The sequence below is a fragment of the Salmo salar genome, chromosome 25 (genome assembly GCF_965601325.2).
Source record: "Salmo salar chromosome 25, fSalSal1, whole genome shotgun sequence".
In the NCBI taxonomy this organism is placed as follows: Eukaryota; Metazoa; Chordata; class Actinopteri; order Salmoniformes; family Salmonidae; genus Salmo; species Salmo salar.
The window spans coordinates 8,387,776-8,404,599 of NC_138315.1; the positions used below are offsets into that span (position 1 = coordinate 8,387,776).

A 16,824-nucleotide genomic window follows, 5' to 3' on the forward strand; every position below is an offset into this window, starting at 1 on the left:
ATAGAAACACACGCATAGATTGTGCAACCTAATAATAAATAGTTATTGAATAACCATGGGTGGCAAACCCTCAAAGGAGGTGCAGGAATTAACTGGAGATGAGCAGTATATGGAGTTAAATGTTATAAAATAAATATTTATTTCAGTCCAAAGTGGAGAAGGAAGTATGAATTTGATGGAAGTTTGGACATAGAAAAGTTGTGACTAATGATAAGAAAGATACATAAGGTATGTGGGGACAAGACAGGGAAACAGCAGGTCGGGGGTTAGACATAGCCAGGGTGTGGCTGTCTGAAGCCTGGAGAAGAAGGTGAGAAGGCAAGTGTAGAGAAAGAGAGAGAGAAACTTGAAGAAGGATATCAGCAGCGAAAAAAGTATGTGCGTGTGAGATAGGTTTACAGACCAGTTAAAAGTAACTTGTGTATGTGTGAGACCTAATAACTTATCAAAAGTCACAATAGTAATTATTCCTAAATTCTGAGAAAGGGAAAAAGAGACAGAAACAACAAGGAAGAGAGCAGAGGGTGAAAAGAAAAAGGAAGTTACTAAGAAAGTTGAAAAGTAAGTTTGGCAATTTACATGTTACTTTTAAGTCTTGGACATTTCATAATTGTGAAGCCGAAAGAGAAGAGAAAGTTGAAAAGTTGGTTTTACTCTTACGATAGAGGAAAGGCAGAACGTTGTTGGAGTAGAGGTTATATATTTTTTTATTGTTTAGGTAACAATAGTGAATTTGAGCAGGAAGTAATGTAATCTAACATTATAATATGTTTCCATTACGTGGAACAATGTCAGGTCAGTAAAGTGAATTGCAGGTTGAGTTAATTTTTATTTTACAGGGACTGTGCACATTAATCACAGTAGTGTGTGTCTAATGGCAGGGTATTCCAGAAAGGGGAAGCTCTTACACTGAAAGCAGATTGATTTAAGATGATTTTCCTTAAGGGAATTATACAGTCATCTCTCATGGCAGACCTTGTGGATCTGCGGCCATAAGGTTTGGGTTTTCCGTCTAACAAAAGTTCTCAGTGGAGGGGAAGCCTGGACATTTAGAATCCTGTATACAAGACATGCGTCAGTGTATTGCCTAAGATATTTTCTTTCAATTCAGAAGTTCATGCTTTTTGAGAATGTAACAGTGATGATGGCTATGAGGCTTCCTATCAAGCACTTTGAGAGACTGTTTACAGACTGAATGGGTTTACATGTTGTAAAGCAAGCGTGGGTCAAATTATTCACGTAGTATATTAAGTAGGGGAGGTTCATAGATTAGTACAGTGAAATTATCATCATTATTAGGTTTTGTTTGTAGTCAACTTTTGGGTTTCTGAATCGGTGTAGTATAATGAAATACTTTTTTTGAGGAAAAGGAGTGCTTCATTGTCTCTCTGTGGAATGTTTCCTAGAAGCCACGATTCCTTAACTTCTTTAGGGCCAGTGGGACGATTTCGTCCCACCTACGTAACAGCCAGTGGAATCCCGTGGCGCGTTATTCAAATACCTTAGAAATGCTATTACTTCAATTTCTCAAACATATGACTATTTTACACCATTTTAAAGACAAGACTCTCGTTAATCTAACCACACTGTCCGATTTCAAAAAGGCTTTACAACAAAAGCAAAACATTAGATTATGTCAGCAGAGTACCCAGCCAGAAATAATCAGACACCCATTTTTCAAGCTAGCATATAATGTCACATAAACCCAAACCACAGCTAAATGCAGCACTAACCTTTGATGATCTTCATCAGATGACAATCTTAGGACATTATGTTATACAATACATGCATGTTTTGTTCAATCAAGTTCATATTTATATCAAAAACCAGCTTTTTACATTAGCATGTAACGTTCAGAACTAGCATACCCCCGCAAACTTCCGGTGAATTTACTAAATTACTCACGATAAACGTTCACAAAAAAACATAACAATTATTTTAAGAATTATAGATACAGAACTCCTCTATGCACTCGCTATGTCCGATTTTAAAATAGCTTTTCGGTGAAAGCACATTTTGCAATATTCTAAGTAGATAGCCCGGCATCACAGGGCTAGCTATTTAGACACCCACCAAGTTTAGCCCTCACCAAAGTCAGATTTACTATAAGAAAAATGTTATTACCTTTGCTGTTCTTCGTCAGAATGCACTCCCAGGACTTCTACTTCAATAACAAATGTTGGCTTGGTTCAAAATAATCCATAGTTATATCCAAATAGCGGCGTTTTGTTCGTGCGTTCAAGACACTATCCGAAAGGGTAAAGAAGGGTGACGCGCCCGACGCGTTTCGTGACAAAAAAATTCTAAATATTCCATTACCGTACTTCGAAGCATGTCAACCGCTGTTTAAAATCAATTTTTATGCCATTTTTCTCGTAAAAAAAACGATAATAGTCCGACCGGGAATCTGTGTTTTAGTACAAAGAGAGAGAAAATAAAAACATGGGGTCGCCTCGTACACGCGCCTCAGTCTCATAGTACTCTGACCGACCACTATCCAAACGCGCTAATGTTTTTCAGCCAGGGGCTGCCTCGACATCATTCAGCTTTTTCCCGGGTTCTGAGAGCCTATGGGAGCCGTAGGAAGTGTCATGTTACAGCAAAGATCCTAAGTTTTCAATAAAAAGAGTCAAGAAGCTCAAGGAATGCTCAGAGAGGGCACTTCCTGTACAGAATCTTCTCAGGTTTTTGCCTGCCATATGAGTTCTGTTATACTCACAGACACCATTCAAACAGTTTTAGAAACTTTAGGGTGTTTTCTATCCAAAGCCAATAATTATATGCATATTCTAGTTTCTGGGCAGTAGTAATAACCAGATTAAATCGGGTACGTTTTTTATCCGGCCGTGTAAATACTGCCCCCTAGCCCTAACAGGTTAAAGGGGTATACACACATATGGAATCTTAGAAGTTACACAGACACATGGAATCGTTGAAGTTTTATTTTCTGAGTTTTCATTAAATATGTGATAAGGGAATGGTCTGGGAACCTGGGATCCAACATGTATAAAATGTCTGATGGTTTTTCTTTAATTTGTCTAATATAATAAGAAACACTGTTTTGAAAGGATGGTATGACTTTTGACCTCTATCATGGCACACCTTTGTGGTCTGATCAGCCTCATGGGAGGGCCATTTGGATGATGAATTTAAGGTAATTTGTAATACTGGTTTTAAGGAAATTTGTATAACTGATAATGATGATGGAGTTTAAAGTTCTTAGACACATTGGTAATTTGAACCAATGAGAAGACAGAATGACGATAAGGGTACAATCATTTTTCTTTGTGGAGTAGTTCAGATTAGTGAATTTGATCTGATTATGTTATTTGAATATCTTTTGACCAGTAGTGGTATTTTTATACATTATAAAGCTAAGTTTAGCTGTGGTTGGATGCAGTGTAAGGAATGTAACACAACAAGGTTGTGAAATTGCCATAATATTATTATTATATTTAGCCAGAATAAGCGTAATAACGGTAGACTTAGGTTAACCTGTTGGGGCTAGGGGGCAGCATTTGCACGTCTGGATAAAAAAAATGTACCCGATTTAATCTGGTTACTAATCCTACCCAGTAACTAGAATATGCATATACTTATTATATATGGATAGAAAACACTCTAAAGTTTCTAAAACTGTTTGAATGGTGTCTGTGAGTATAACAGAACTCATTTGGCAGGCAAAACCCTGAGACATTTTCTGACAGGAAGTGGATACCTGATGTGTTGTATTGACTTTAAACCTATCCCATTGAAAAACACAGGGGCTTAGGAATATTTTGGCACTTCCTATTGCTTCCACTAGATGTCACCAGCCTTTACAAAGTGTTTTGAGTCTTCTGGAGGGAGATCTGACCGAACAAGAGCCATGGAACGATGATGTCCCATTAGACACCTGGCGCGCGAGTTCATGTTGGGTACCCTCGTTCCAATACGTTATAAAAGAGTATGCATTCGTCCACCTTGAATATTATTCATGTTCTGGTTAAAAAAGGCCCTAATGATTTATGCTATACAACGTTTGACATGTTTGAACGAACGGAAATATATTTTTTCCCCTCGTTCATGACGAGAAGTCCGGCTGGCTTACATCATGTGCTAACGAGACGGAGATTTTTGGACATAAATGATGAGCTTTTTTGAACAAAACTACATTCGTTATGGACCTGTGATACCTGGAAGTGACATCTGATGAAGAGAATCAAAGGTAATGGATTATTTACATAGTATTTTCGATTTTAGATCTCCCCAACATGACGTCTAGTCTGTATCGCAACGCGTATTTTTCTGGGCGCAGTGCTCAGATTATTGCAAAGTGTGATTTCCCAGTAAGGTTATTTTTAAATCTGGCAAGTTGATTGCGTTCAAGAGATGTAAATCTATAATTCTTTAAATGACAATATAATATTTTACCAATGTTTTCTAATTTTAATTATTTAATTTGTGACGCTGACTTGACTGCCGGTTATTGGAGGGAAACGATTTCCTCAACATCAATGCCATAGTAAAACGCTGTTTTTGGATATAAATATGAACTTGATAGAACTAAAAATGCATGCATTGTCTAACATAATGTCCTAGGAGTGTCATCTGATGGAGATTGTAAAAGGTTAGTGCATCATTTTAGCTGGTTTTATGGTTTTGGTGACCCTGTCTTTGACTTGACAAAACATTACACACAACTCTTGTAAATGTACTGTCCTAACATACTCTAAATTTATGCTTTCGCCGTAAAACCTTTTTGAAATCGTAAAACGTGGTTAGATTAAGGAGATGTTTATCTTTCAAATGGTGTAAAATAGTTGTATTTTTGAAAAATTTGAATTTTGACATTTATTTGGATTCAAATTTGCCGCTCTTGAAATGCACCTGCTGTTGATGGAGTGCACCACGGGTGGCACGCTAGCATCCCACCTAGCCCCAAGAGGTTAAGTATATAGGATATATTATAAGCCAACAGGACAGGGATATATGACATCTGTGGTGATCATGAAGAGTATGGAGATACATTTAAGTAGCTATGGAATCATCTCAGGGATTACTATTATAAGACGTGGATTTTTCTAAAATACATAAGAGCCATGTGTCAAAAGGGTGGGCCAGGAGGAGAGCAAGATAGAGAGCAGAAGGTAAGAATCCCATAATAAGTCAGGATTGAGAGAAGATAGAAGTGATACTGAATTGTTAGATAACAGTTACTGAGTGGAGAGCAGCATAGTTAAGTTATAGGCAGGTATATATGAAAACTGAATTGTAGAAGCGAAAACTTAACCTGGGGTCCACTTAGACGTGGGGCCCGATTAATGTCAGGATGATTTGTTTTTAACTTAGGAACAGGAAGAAGAGTTAAAAGCGGTACCCTCCGTGTTAGGGTCCCAAGGACACATTGATGTGGGGTTAATTAAAGGAGTTATTTTAGTGTAAGTAGTCCTGAAGTGAAATTATAGATTTTATTAAAAGTAATTATTAGTAATTTAGGAAAATTTGAGCCCCGAGGGAAGCTAAAATTTGATTTATGAAAATGATATTTTACGAATCCTTCTCAGGAGGGCTGTAAGGCAGACTGTTAGTATTCTTAACTGAACAAGGTCATAAAGTCAGCAAGAGGAAGTTGCAACTCTGGCAGGAGGAAGTTATCTATTTGGGGCACACTATAACTCAAGAAGGGAGAACACTTAATTCTACCAGAAAGACAGCCATCCTAGAAGCACCTAAACCACTCAATAAGAAAAAAATTATGAGTTTTCTTGGAATGATTAACTATTGCCCTGCGTGGATACCCCATTTTGCATTACATACAGGGAAGCTTAGTGAGTTGATATGTGGTAAAGCTATGGCAGCAAAAGATAAGATCAAGTGGACAGATGAGGCTGAAAATCAGTTTGTAAACATTAAAAAGTTATTAACATCTAGCTCAGTACTGGCGTTTCCCAGATATGATCGCCCCTTTACCCAGACAGTAGACTGTAGGGAGGGGTTCATGACATCAGTACTGACCCAGAGACACGGGGGAAAAAAAATAGGCCTATTGCTTACTATTCCTCCCGATTAGATGAAGTAGCCCAAGCCATGCCACTATGTTTGCAGTCTGTGGTGGCAGCAGCTCAGGCAGTTGAGGACTCGGCATCTGTTGTGCTCTATCATGATTTGACTTTAAAAGTTCCTCATGCCGTATCCATACTGTTGTTAGAACATAAGATGGCTTACATGTCACCAGCTAGACATTTGTCTCGTATGATAATTCTTTTGAACATGCCTAATTTGACAATAGGATGTTGTACTACTCTGAACCCCTCAACATTAGTTCCTATTGCAACAGATAGCAGCCCACATGATTGTGCAACAGAAACTGAGAAAGTTGTCCTACCAAGACCCGATTTGACTTATCTAGCTTTACCTGATGGGGAACTGACTATGTTTGTAGATGGATCATCAAGAAAGAACCATGATGGCACTAATGCGACAGGATATGCTATAGTTACAGACACAGAGGTCTTGGAAGCAGAGCCGTTACCGAGAAACTATTCAGCACAATAAGCAGAAATAGTAGCACTTACCCGTGCGTGTCAGTTAGGGACAGGAAAACGTATTACTATTTACACAGACAGTGCCTATGCCTTTAACACAGTACACATATTTGCAGCCCAATGGAGAAACAGGGGAATGGTAACCACTTCTGGGAAACCTATTACACACGCTCAGTTGATTTTGAATCTATTAGATGCTGTACTTTTGCCAGAAAAGTTAGCTATTTGTAAATGTGAGGCCCACATTAGAGGGACAGATAGTGTCAGTAACAACAACAGAAAAGCAGATGCGGAAACAAAAAAGGCAGGTCTTAAACCGCAGCCGTCGACACAGCAGTTCTTAACCTCTTGGGGCTAGGTGGGACGCTAGCGTGCCACCCGTGGTGCACTCCATCAACAGCAGGTGCATTTCAAGAGCGGCAAATTTGAATCCAAATAAATGTCAAAATTCAAATTTTTCAAAAATACAACTATTTTACACCATTTGAAAGATAAACATCTCCTTAATCTAACCACGTTTTACGATTTCAAAAAGGTTTTACGGCGAAAGCATAAATTTAGAGTATGTTAGGACAGTACATTTACAAGAGTTGTGTGTAATGTTTTGCCAAGTCAAAGACAGGGTCACCAAAACCATAAAACCAGCTAAAATGATGCACTAACCTTTTACAATCTCCATCAGATGACACTCCTAGGACATTATGTTAGACAATGCATGCATTTTTAGTTCTATCAAGTTCATATTTATATCCAAAAACAGCGTTTTACTATGGCATTGATGTTGAGGAAATCGTTTCCCTCCAATAACCGGCAGTCAAGTCAGCGTCACAAATTAAATAATTAAAATTAGAAAACATTGGTAAAATATTATATTGTCATTTAAAGAATTATAGATTTACATCTCTTGAACGCAATCAACTTGCCAGATTTAAAAATAACCTTACTGGGAAATCACACTTTGCAATAATCTGAGCACTGCGCCCAGAAAAATACGCGTTGCGATACAGACTAGACGTCATGTTGGGGAGATCTAAAATCGAAAATACTATGTAAATAATCCATTACCTTTGATTCTCTTCATCAGATGTCACTTCCAGGTATCACAGGTCCATAACGAATGTAGTTTTGTTCAAAAAAGCTCATCATTTATGTCCAAAAATCTCCGTCTCGTTAGCACATGATGTAAGCCAGCCGGACTTCTCGTCATGAACGAGGGGAAAAAATATATTTCCGTTCGTTCAAACATGTCAAACGTTGTATAGCATAAATCATTAGGGCCTTTTTTAACCAGAACATGAATAATATTCAAGGTGGACGAATGCATACTCTTTTATAACGTATTGGAACGAGGGTACCCAACATGAACTCGCGCGCCAGGTGTCTAATGGGACATCATCGTTCCATGGCTCTTGTTCGGTCAGATCTCCCTCCAGAAGACTCAAAACACTTTGTAAAGGCTGGTGACATCTAGTGGAAGCAATAGGAAGTGCCAAAATATTCCTAAGCCCCTGTGTTTTTCAATGGGATAGGTTTAAAGTCAATACAACACATCAGGTATCCACTTCCTGTCAGAAAATGTCTCAGGGTTTTGCCTGCCAAATGAGTTCTGTTATACTCACAGACACCATTCAAACAGTTTTAGAAACTTTAGAGTGTTTTCTATCCATATATAATAAGTATATGCATATTCTAGTTACTGGGTAGGATTAGTAACCAGATTAAATCGGGTACATTTTTTTTATCCAGACGTGCAAATGCTGCCCCCTAGACCCAACAGGTTAAAAGAGGAAGTAAACATAGACAAAGCTATATTAAAATTGTCAGTCTAGAGCACCAGTGAAAGGGATTTCGAAATGGGAGAAGTTAGGAGCAATTTATATAAGGACGGTATTTGGTATCATGATAAGTTACCAATACTACCTAAGTCATTGTTTAGAGATGCGGCAAGATTGACACATGGGCAGAGCCATGTGTCAATAGGGGGATAGTAGAGCAGGTTCGGAAACACGTTGTGGCCTATTGGATAACGAACTACTTAAAAAAACATTTTTTATAATAGATAAGTATATTAAATGGGAAGAAGCGGTCCCAACTTACTGGGTGGACACGATTAGGGTAGTTGGTTTACTAGGATCTATCTCTTTAAATAATGGATTACATTTTAGCTGATCAGGTAAACCATATAGAATGCCAGAGTTAGGGAGGCCAGAACAGGTAGACATAGAAGTTGAAGATATACTAACAGAACACATGGTTAACCAAACCCGTATGTCCGAGACTTTGTGCCAAACAGGTGAATTACAGGAGAAGGTGATTCACTCAATCCAACCAGGAGACTGGGTGTGGATCCAGTCCCTGAGGAGAAAAGAACTGGAAGCAGCCACGGTGGGAGGGGCCATACCAAGTGTTCCTGGTAATAGCCTTCGCGGTGAGAATAGCTGAAAGAGCTACCTGGGTTCATATCACACATTGTGGGAGGGTAAGACACACTGACACTGTCGAACAATCACAGAGTTAGGAGAAGAACCGAATACCAATAAGGTTCGGGGGTTACCTCTCTAAGGAAGATTCCCTAACCCGCCCGATCATCACTGTGTGCGTTCATAGAAGTGAAAGTGTGGGTTGGCCTCCAGCCAGTGATATATTCTCCGGGAGGGGATGGGGCTTTACAGGGGTACTGGTCAGTCTGAGCTGTCTGATTGTGGGAGCCATATTCCTAATACACCATGAACCACTCGAGAAGTCAGAAAGTGGTAACTTGACCCATAGTGTAGAAGATGAGGCCTAGGTACAAAAGGTACAAAAGGTCACTCGATCTGGATAAAAAGGAAGTGAGAGTAGAGTTAGGGAAGGATGTCTCAATAGAGTTCTATGCAGACCAAATGGGGTCCCTAACCTCCTGGCAGTCTAGGACTCGGACTTCATGGGGAAGATATCTGTGTAGATCCCGGTGTAACTCATGGAATCAGGTCATAGATCACACAGAGAGAGAAGGCTATGTCAATCCACACACCCAATATAGAAACAGATGGAGTATAGTGAAGGCCAGGGTTTTTGACTGCAATCCAGAGCAAGGGAAGTATTGCTTGAAGATAGGAATGACCATTAAAAGCATAAAGAAAGAGGATTTAGGGTTATGGTATGTTGGCCTTGACCAGATCATTGTCGACACTGCGGTACCATTCCGAGTAGTAGAGGTTAGGACAGGAGATAGTTCTACCGCCAGCCAGAATACCAGTAGTACCCCTGATAAAACGGACATTACCCGTGTAGTCATCCAGAGCCAAGGACCGGTGAGGATAGTTCAGACAAAAGATCTTAAGGAAGTGATTGAGGTGGAAACTTGGTTTGGGGATTCCAACCTATGGCTGGAATGGATTCAGTATACAGCTAGATCAGTAGCTAAAGAAGAAGGTTATGCCTGCGCAACAGCCAAACTTCAGTTGACAACCATCCCCTTTCTACTCGATGGAATTCATTTACCAAGGGGAATGGCCTGTATGGTAAAGCTGTTCATGAAGGCAAGGAAGCCAGACAGTTGCTCTGATCTGCATTATCTGTATCCTATGTGCCCATTAGATCCAGACTTCCCCCTTTCACAGTCGCAGGAGGAGACTATTATTGTGTGGCTCGACACAACACACACGGATGGAACGTAGGGGAAGTAAGAACATGCAATAGGACAGAGAATGTTACAACTGACGAGACAATGAGGGACCTGACTGGGTGGTTGAGTTCCGAGGACTTTTGTAAGATAAAAAGGCAGAGAGCGGATGTCTGGTGGTTGTGTGGAGGTATGAAGCTGTGGCCAAACCTGCCTGCAAATTGGACTGGTATTTGTGCATTGGTACAGTTAGGCATGCCCTTCACCCTTATACAACACAAAGACCTAGTGCCAGGTGAAAGAGAGAGGAGGAGTGCTCCGTCAGGGTCCTTTGACGATAGAATTTACATTGATAGCATTGGGGTTCCAAGGGGGGTGCCTGATGAGTTTAAAGCTAGGAATCAGATATGGGCTGGATTGGAATCAAGTATTTTTTGGTGCTTGACTCTCAATAAAAATGTGGATTGGATAAATTACATTTATTATAACCAACAGCATTTCATCAACTATACCAGAGAGGCAATTCAAGGGTTAGCAGAACAGACAGCTGCGACCACTTTGATGGTATTGCAGAATAGAATAGCTTTGGATATGCTTCTGGCTGAAAAGGGTGGTGTGTGTGTGATGTTCGGATCTGAATGCTGTACTTTCATCCCTGAGAACACAGCTCCAGATGGATCAGTGACCAAGGCCCTGGCCGGTCTAAACAATTTAGCTCAGGAGTTAGCAGAAAATTCCGGGGTGGACACGGCACTCACGGGATGGTTTGATAGTACGTTCGGAAAATGGAAAAAGGTTGTAATCACTGTGTTGTGGGCTGCTTTCACCTGTATGACTGTGTTGATATTATGTGGTTGTTGTTTGGTCCCTTGTGTGAGAGGTCTCATTTCCAGGGCTCTGGAGAGATCGATGACGGAGCAGATGGTGAGATACGGACCGATTCCAAGTTCAGACCAGTGGGATGACAAATACCTACCACCGAGCCTGGTGGAGGATTCATTCAATTACGAGGAGCCCATGTTAGACGAGACCATCTTTAACCTGTTTGGGCTAGGGGGCAGTATTGAGAATTTTGGAAAAAATATGTGCCCATTTTTAACTGCCTCCTACACCAACTCAGAAGCTAGAATATGCATATTATTGTTCAGGTTTGGATAGAAAAGACCCTAAAGTTTCTAAAACTGTTTGAATGGTGTCTGTGAGTATAACAGAACTCCTATGGCAGGCAAAAACCTGACAAGGTTTCATGCAGGAAGTGGCCTGTCTGACAAGGAGTCGTGCGTCTTGCATCTGTTTATTGAAAAGTAAGGATCTTAGCTGTAATGTGACAATTCCCAGGGCTCCAATAGGCTCTCAGGACGCGGGAAAATCATGAAGGTTGACGAGGCAGCCTCAGGCTGAAACAGATTATCATCTTATTCAAGTGTCCCATTAGGTGACAATGGAGTGAGGCGCGTGCGCGATTAGCCCCCATGGAGTATTTTAATTCGGCTGTTTAGTTTATTGCAGATTCCCTGTCGGAATATTATCGCTTTTCTACGAGATAAATGGCATAAAAATTGGTTTTAAACAGCGGTTGACATGCTTCGAAGTACGGTAATGGAATATTTAGAATTTTATTGTCACGAATTGCGCCATGCGCGCGACACTTCTTTACCATTTCGGATAGTGTCTGGAACGCACGAACAAAACGCCGCTATTTGGATATAACGATGGATTATTTTGGACCAAACCAACATTTGTTATTGAAGTAGCAGTCCTGGGTGTGCATTCTGACGAAGACAACAAAAGGTAATCAAACTTTTATAATAGTAAATATGATTATGGTGAGTGCTAAACTTGCCGGGTGTCTAAATAGCGAGCCCGTGATGCCTGGGCTATGTACTTAGAATATTGCAAAATGTGCTTTCACCAAAAAGCTATTTTAAAATCGGACATATCGAGTGCATAGAGGAGGTCTGTATCTATAATTCTTAAAATAATTGTTATGCTTTTTGTGAACGTTTATCGTGAGTAATTTAGTAAAATGTTAGCGAATTCCCCGGAAGTTTGCGGGGGGTATGCTAGTTCTGAACGTCACATGCTAATGTAAAAAGCTGGTTTTTGATATAAATATGAACTTGATTGAACAAAACATGCATGTATTGTATAACATAATGTCCTAGGGTTGTCATCTGATGAAGATCATCAAAGGTGAGTGCTGCATTTAGCTGTCTTCTGGGTTTTGGTGACATTATATGCTGGCTTGAAAAATGGGTGTCTGATTATTTCTGGCTTGGTACTCTGCTGACATAATCTAATGTTTTGCTTTCGTTGTAAAGCCTTTTTGAAATCGGACAGTGTGGTTAGATTAACGAGAGTCTTGTCTTTAAATAGCTGTAAAATAGTCATATGTTTGAGAAATTGAAGTAATAGGATTTTTAAGGTTTTGAAAATCGCGCCACAGGCTGCAAGTGGCTGTTACGTAGGTGGGACGAATTCGTCCCGCCTAGCCCAGAGAGGTTAATGTTTAGGAAGACTGTTTCTCTAAATGAAGGTCATAGCAAAAATCCTAATCCGAAGAGTTATGACTGGACATAGGCTTAGAACAGTCATTGATAAGTATGTAATGAAAATACATGTATTCGTTTTCTTTGATCTAGTTTGATTTTGTGTGACATTTCTGAATCCAATAAAAATAGATGTGTTATAGTGTATGTGAAATATTTAGCCAATAGGGTGGATTGTAATGGAAATAATATGATTAAAGGTTTGACTAAATGATTTCACCCTGAAAAGGTATAACCGAGTGATTATAAGATGAATGTACTAATGTGTGTGTGTCGGAAAAGTTGAAGCTTAATGATTTAGCAATGTAAGCAACCAGACAGCAGACAACTTGTGACCACTGTGAAACTGATAACAGGAAGAAGGTCTCCCCACCCAGGGAGAGGAGAAACCTTTAGGCTTGCAGTAGATTATGTAACATGGGGCAGGATATGATAAGCAATGTATGAGATGGAGAAGACTTGTAAATAAGCATTGACAGTGTTAACCTCTACGGGCTAGGTGGGACGCTAGCGTGCCACCCGTGGTGCACTCCATCAACAGCAGGTGCATTTCAAGAGCGGCAAATTTGAATCCAAATAAATGTCAAAATTCAAATTTTTCAAAAATACAACTATTTTACACCATTTGAAAGATAAACATCTCCTTAATCTAACCACGTTTTACGATTTCAAAAAGGTTTTACGGCGAAAGCATAAATTTAGAGTATGTTAGGACAGTACATTTACAAGAGTTGTGTGTAATGTTTTGTCAAGTCAAAGACAGGGTCACCAAAACCATAAAACCAGCTAAAATGATGCACTAACCTTTTACAATCTCCATCAGATGACACTCCTAGGACATTATGTTAGACAATGCATGCATTTTTAGTTCTATCAAGTTCATATTTATATCCAAAAACAGCGTTTTACTATGGCATTGATGTTGAGGAAATCGTTTCCCTCCAATAACCGGCAGTCAAGTCAGCGTCACAAATTAAATAATTAAAATTAGAAAACATTGGTAAAATATTATATTGTCATTTAAAGAATTATAGATTTACATCTCTTGAACGCAATCAACTTGCCAGATTTAAAAATAACCTTACTGGGAAATCACACTTTGCAATAATCTGAGCACTGCGCCCAGAAAAATACGCGTTGCGATACAGACTAGACGTCATGTTGGGGAGATCTAAAATCGAAAATATTATGTAAATAATCCATTACCTTTGATTCTCTTCATCAGATGTCACTTCCAGGTATCACAGGTCCATAACGAATGTAGTTTTGTTCAAAAAAGCTCATCATTTATGTCCAAAAATCTCCGTCTTGTTCGCACATGATCTAAGCCAGCCGGACTTCTCGTCATGAACGAGGGGAAAAAATATATTTCCGTTCGTTCAAACATGTCAAACGTTGTATAGCATAAATCATTAGGGCCTTTTTTAACCAGAACATGAATAATATTCAAGGTGGACGAATGCATACTCTTTTATAACGTATTGGAACGAGGGTACCCAACATGAACTCGCGCGCCAGGTGTCTAATGGGACATCATCGTTCCATGGCTCTTGTTCGGTCAGATCTCCCTCCAGAAGACTCAAAACACTTTGTAAAGGCTGGTGACATCTAGTGGAAGCAATAGGAAGTGCCAAAATATTCCTAAACCCCTGTGTTTTTCAATGGGATAGGTTTAAAGTCAATACAACACATCAGGTATCCACTTCCTGTCAGAAAATGTCTCAGGGTTTTGCCAGCCAAATGAGTTCTGTTATACTCACAGACACCATTCAAACAGTTTTAGAAACTTTAGAGTGTTTTCTATCCATATATAAAAAGTATATGCATATTCTAGTTACTGGGTAGGATTAGTAACCAGATTAAATCGGGTACATTTTTTTTATCCAGACGTGCAAATGCTGCCCCCTAGCCCTAACAGGTTAAAGAAGAGGAGGGGCATTTGTAAGGGGTATGACATATGGTATGACCAAATGTCAGGTATAAAAGGCTGTGTACATTGCATGATATTCAGAGCTCTCGTAAATAAACATTCTGACCAATTGTAGGCTGGCTCTCCGTCTGCTTCATTCAACCAGAATCTTACACCCTCTGGGGGGCAGACTGAGTAGTTTAATTGAAGTTCGGTTTATGAACATTGGGAACGGAATTCCTATGACACCGACTTCGGCGGAAGCCGTGACAGTACCCCCCCCCTTGACGCACGGCTCCAGCAGTGTGCCAACACCGACCTCAGGGACGACCCGGAGGACGAGGCGCAGCTACTCAACAGCCAGTGTAATCCCGTGGCGCGATATTCAAATACCTTAGAAATGCTATTACTTCAATTTCTCAAACATATGACTATTTTACACCATTTTAAAGACAAGACTCTCGTTAATCTAACCACACTGTCCGATTTCAAAAAGGCTTTACAACGAAAGCAAAACATTAGATTATGTCAGCAGAGTACCCAGCCAGAAATAATCAGACACCCATTTTTCAAGCTAGCATATAATGTCACATAAACCCAAACCACAGCTAAATGCAGCACTAACCTTTGATGATCTTCATCAGATGACACCCCTAGGACATTATGTTATACAATACATGCATGTTTTGTTCAATCAAGTTCATATTTATATCAAAAACCAGCTTTTTACATTAGCACGTGACTAGCATGTGACTAGCATTCCCACCGAACACTTCCGGTGAATTTACTAAATTACTCACGATAAACGTTCACAAAAAACATAACAATTATTTTAAGAATTATAGATACAGAACTCCTCTATGCACTCGCTATGTCCGATTTTAAAATAGCTTTTCGGTGAAAGCACATTTTGCAATATTCTAAGTAGATAGCCCAGCCATCACAGGCTAGCTATTTTGACACCAACCAAGTTTGGCACTCACCAAACTCCGATTTACTATTAGAAAAGTTTGATTACCTTTGGTGTTCTTTGTCAGAATGCACTCCCAGGACTTCTACTTCAATAACAAATGTTGGTTTGGTCCCAATTAATCCATAGTTATATCCAAATAGCTGCGTTTTGTTCGTGCGTTCAAGACACTATCTGAAGGGTAAATAAGGGTCACGCGCCCGACGCGTTTCGTGACAGAAAAATTCTAAATATTCCATTACCGTACTTCGAAGCATGTCAACCGCTGTTTAAAATCAATTTTTATGCAATTTTTCTCGTAAAAAAGCGATAATATTCCGACCGGGAAAGCGTGTTTACGTTCAAAGAGAGAGAAAATAAAAACATCTCGTGCCCTCGTGCACGAGCCCCAGTCTGATGGTCCTCTGACAGGCCACTATCCAAACGCGCTAATGTGTTTCAGCCAGGGGCTGCCTCGATATCATTCAGCTCTCCCCGGGTTCTGAGAGCCTATGGGAGCCGTAGGAAGTGTCACGTTACAGCAAAGATCCTCAGTCTTCAATAAACAGAGCCAAGGTGAACAAGAACTTGTCAGACAGGCCACTTCCTGTAAGGAATCTTCTCAGGTTTTTGCCTGCCATATGAGGTCTGTTATACTCACAGACACCATTCAAACAGTTTTAGAAACTTTAGGGTGTTTTCTATCCAAAGCCAATAATTATATGCATATTCTAGTTACTGGGCAGGAGTAGTAACCAGATTAAATCGGGTACGTTTTAACTCCGGCCGTGCAAATACTGCCCCCTATCCCCAAAATTGTTAAATGGCCCCTCAAACCACGGACCCAGCTTCCGGTAGGGCAGGCGGATGGGCAGGTTTCGGGTCGAGAGCCAGACCCGGTCCCCCGGTGTTCCGGGGTCTCGTTGCGGTGGCGGTCGGTGCTCGCTTTTTGCTGCCTCACGGCCCATTGTAGGTGCACATGGGCGGCGTCCCAGGTCTCCTCCGAGCGCTTAAACCATTCGTCCACCGCAGGAGCTTCGATCTGGCTCTGATGCCAAGGTGCCAGGACCGGCTGATACCCCAGTACGCACTGGAAAGGAGAGAGGTTAGTGGAGGAGTGGCGGAGTGAGTTTTGGGCCATCTCTGCCCAGTGTACGAACGCCGCCCACTCCCCCGGCCGGTCCTGGCAATAAGACGGCAGAAACCTGCCCACATCCTGGTTCACTCTCTCCACCTGCCCATTACTCTCGGGGTGAAAATCTGAGGTAAGGCTGACCGAGACCCCC

At 40.4% G+C, this 16,824-nt stretch overlaps 1 protein-coding gene across 1 annotated transcript in view; it reads left to right on the forward strand.

Moving 5' to 3' along the window:
• Window positions 1-266: 266 nt before the first annotated feature.
• Window positions 267-16,824, forward strand: part of pgap1 (post-GPI attachment to proteins inositol deacylase 1) — a 55,193-nt gene continuing 38,635 nt past the window's right edge. Inside the window, exon 1 of the mRNA XM_014172969.3 lies at window positions 267-561. The gene's annotated coding sequence lies outside the window, so the exon portion shown is untranslated. The remainder of the gene's footprint in view (window positions 562-16,824) is intronic.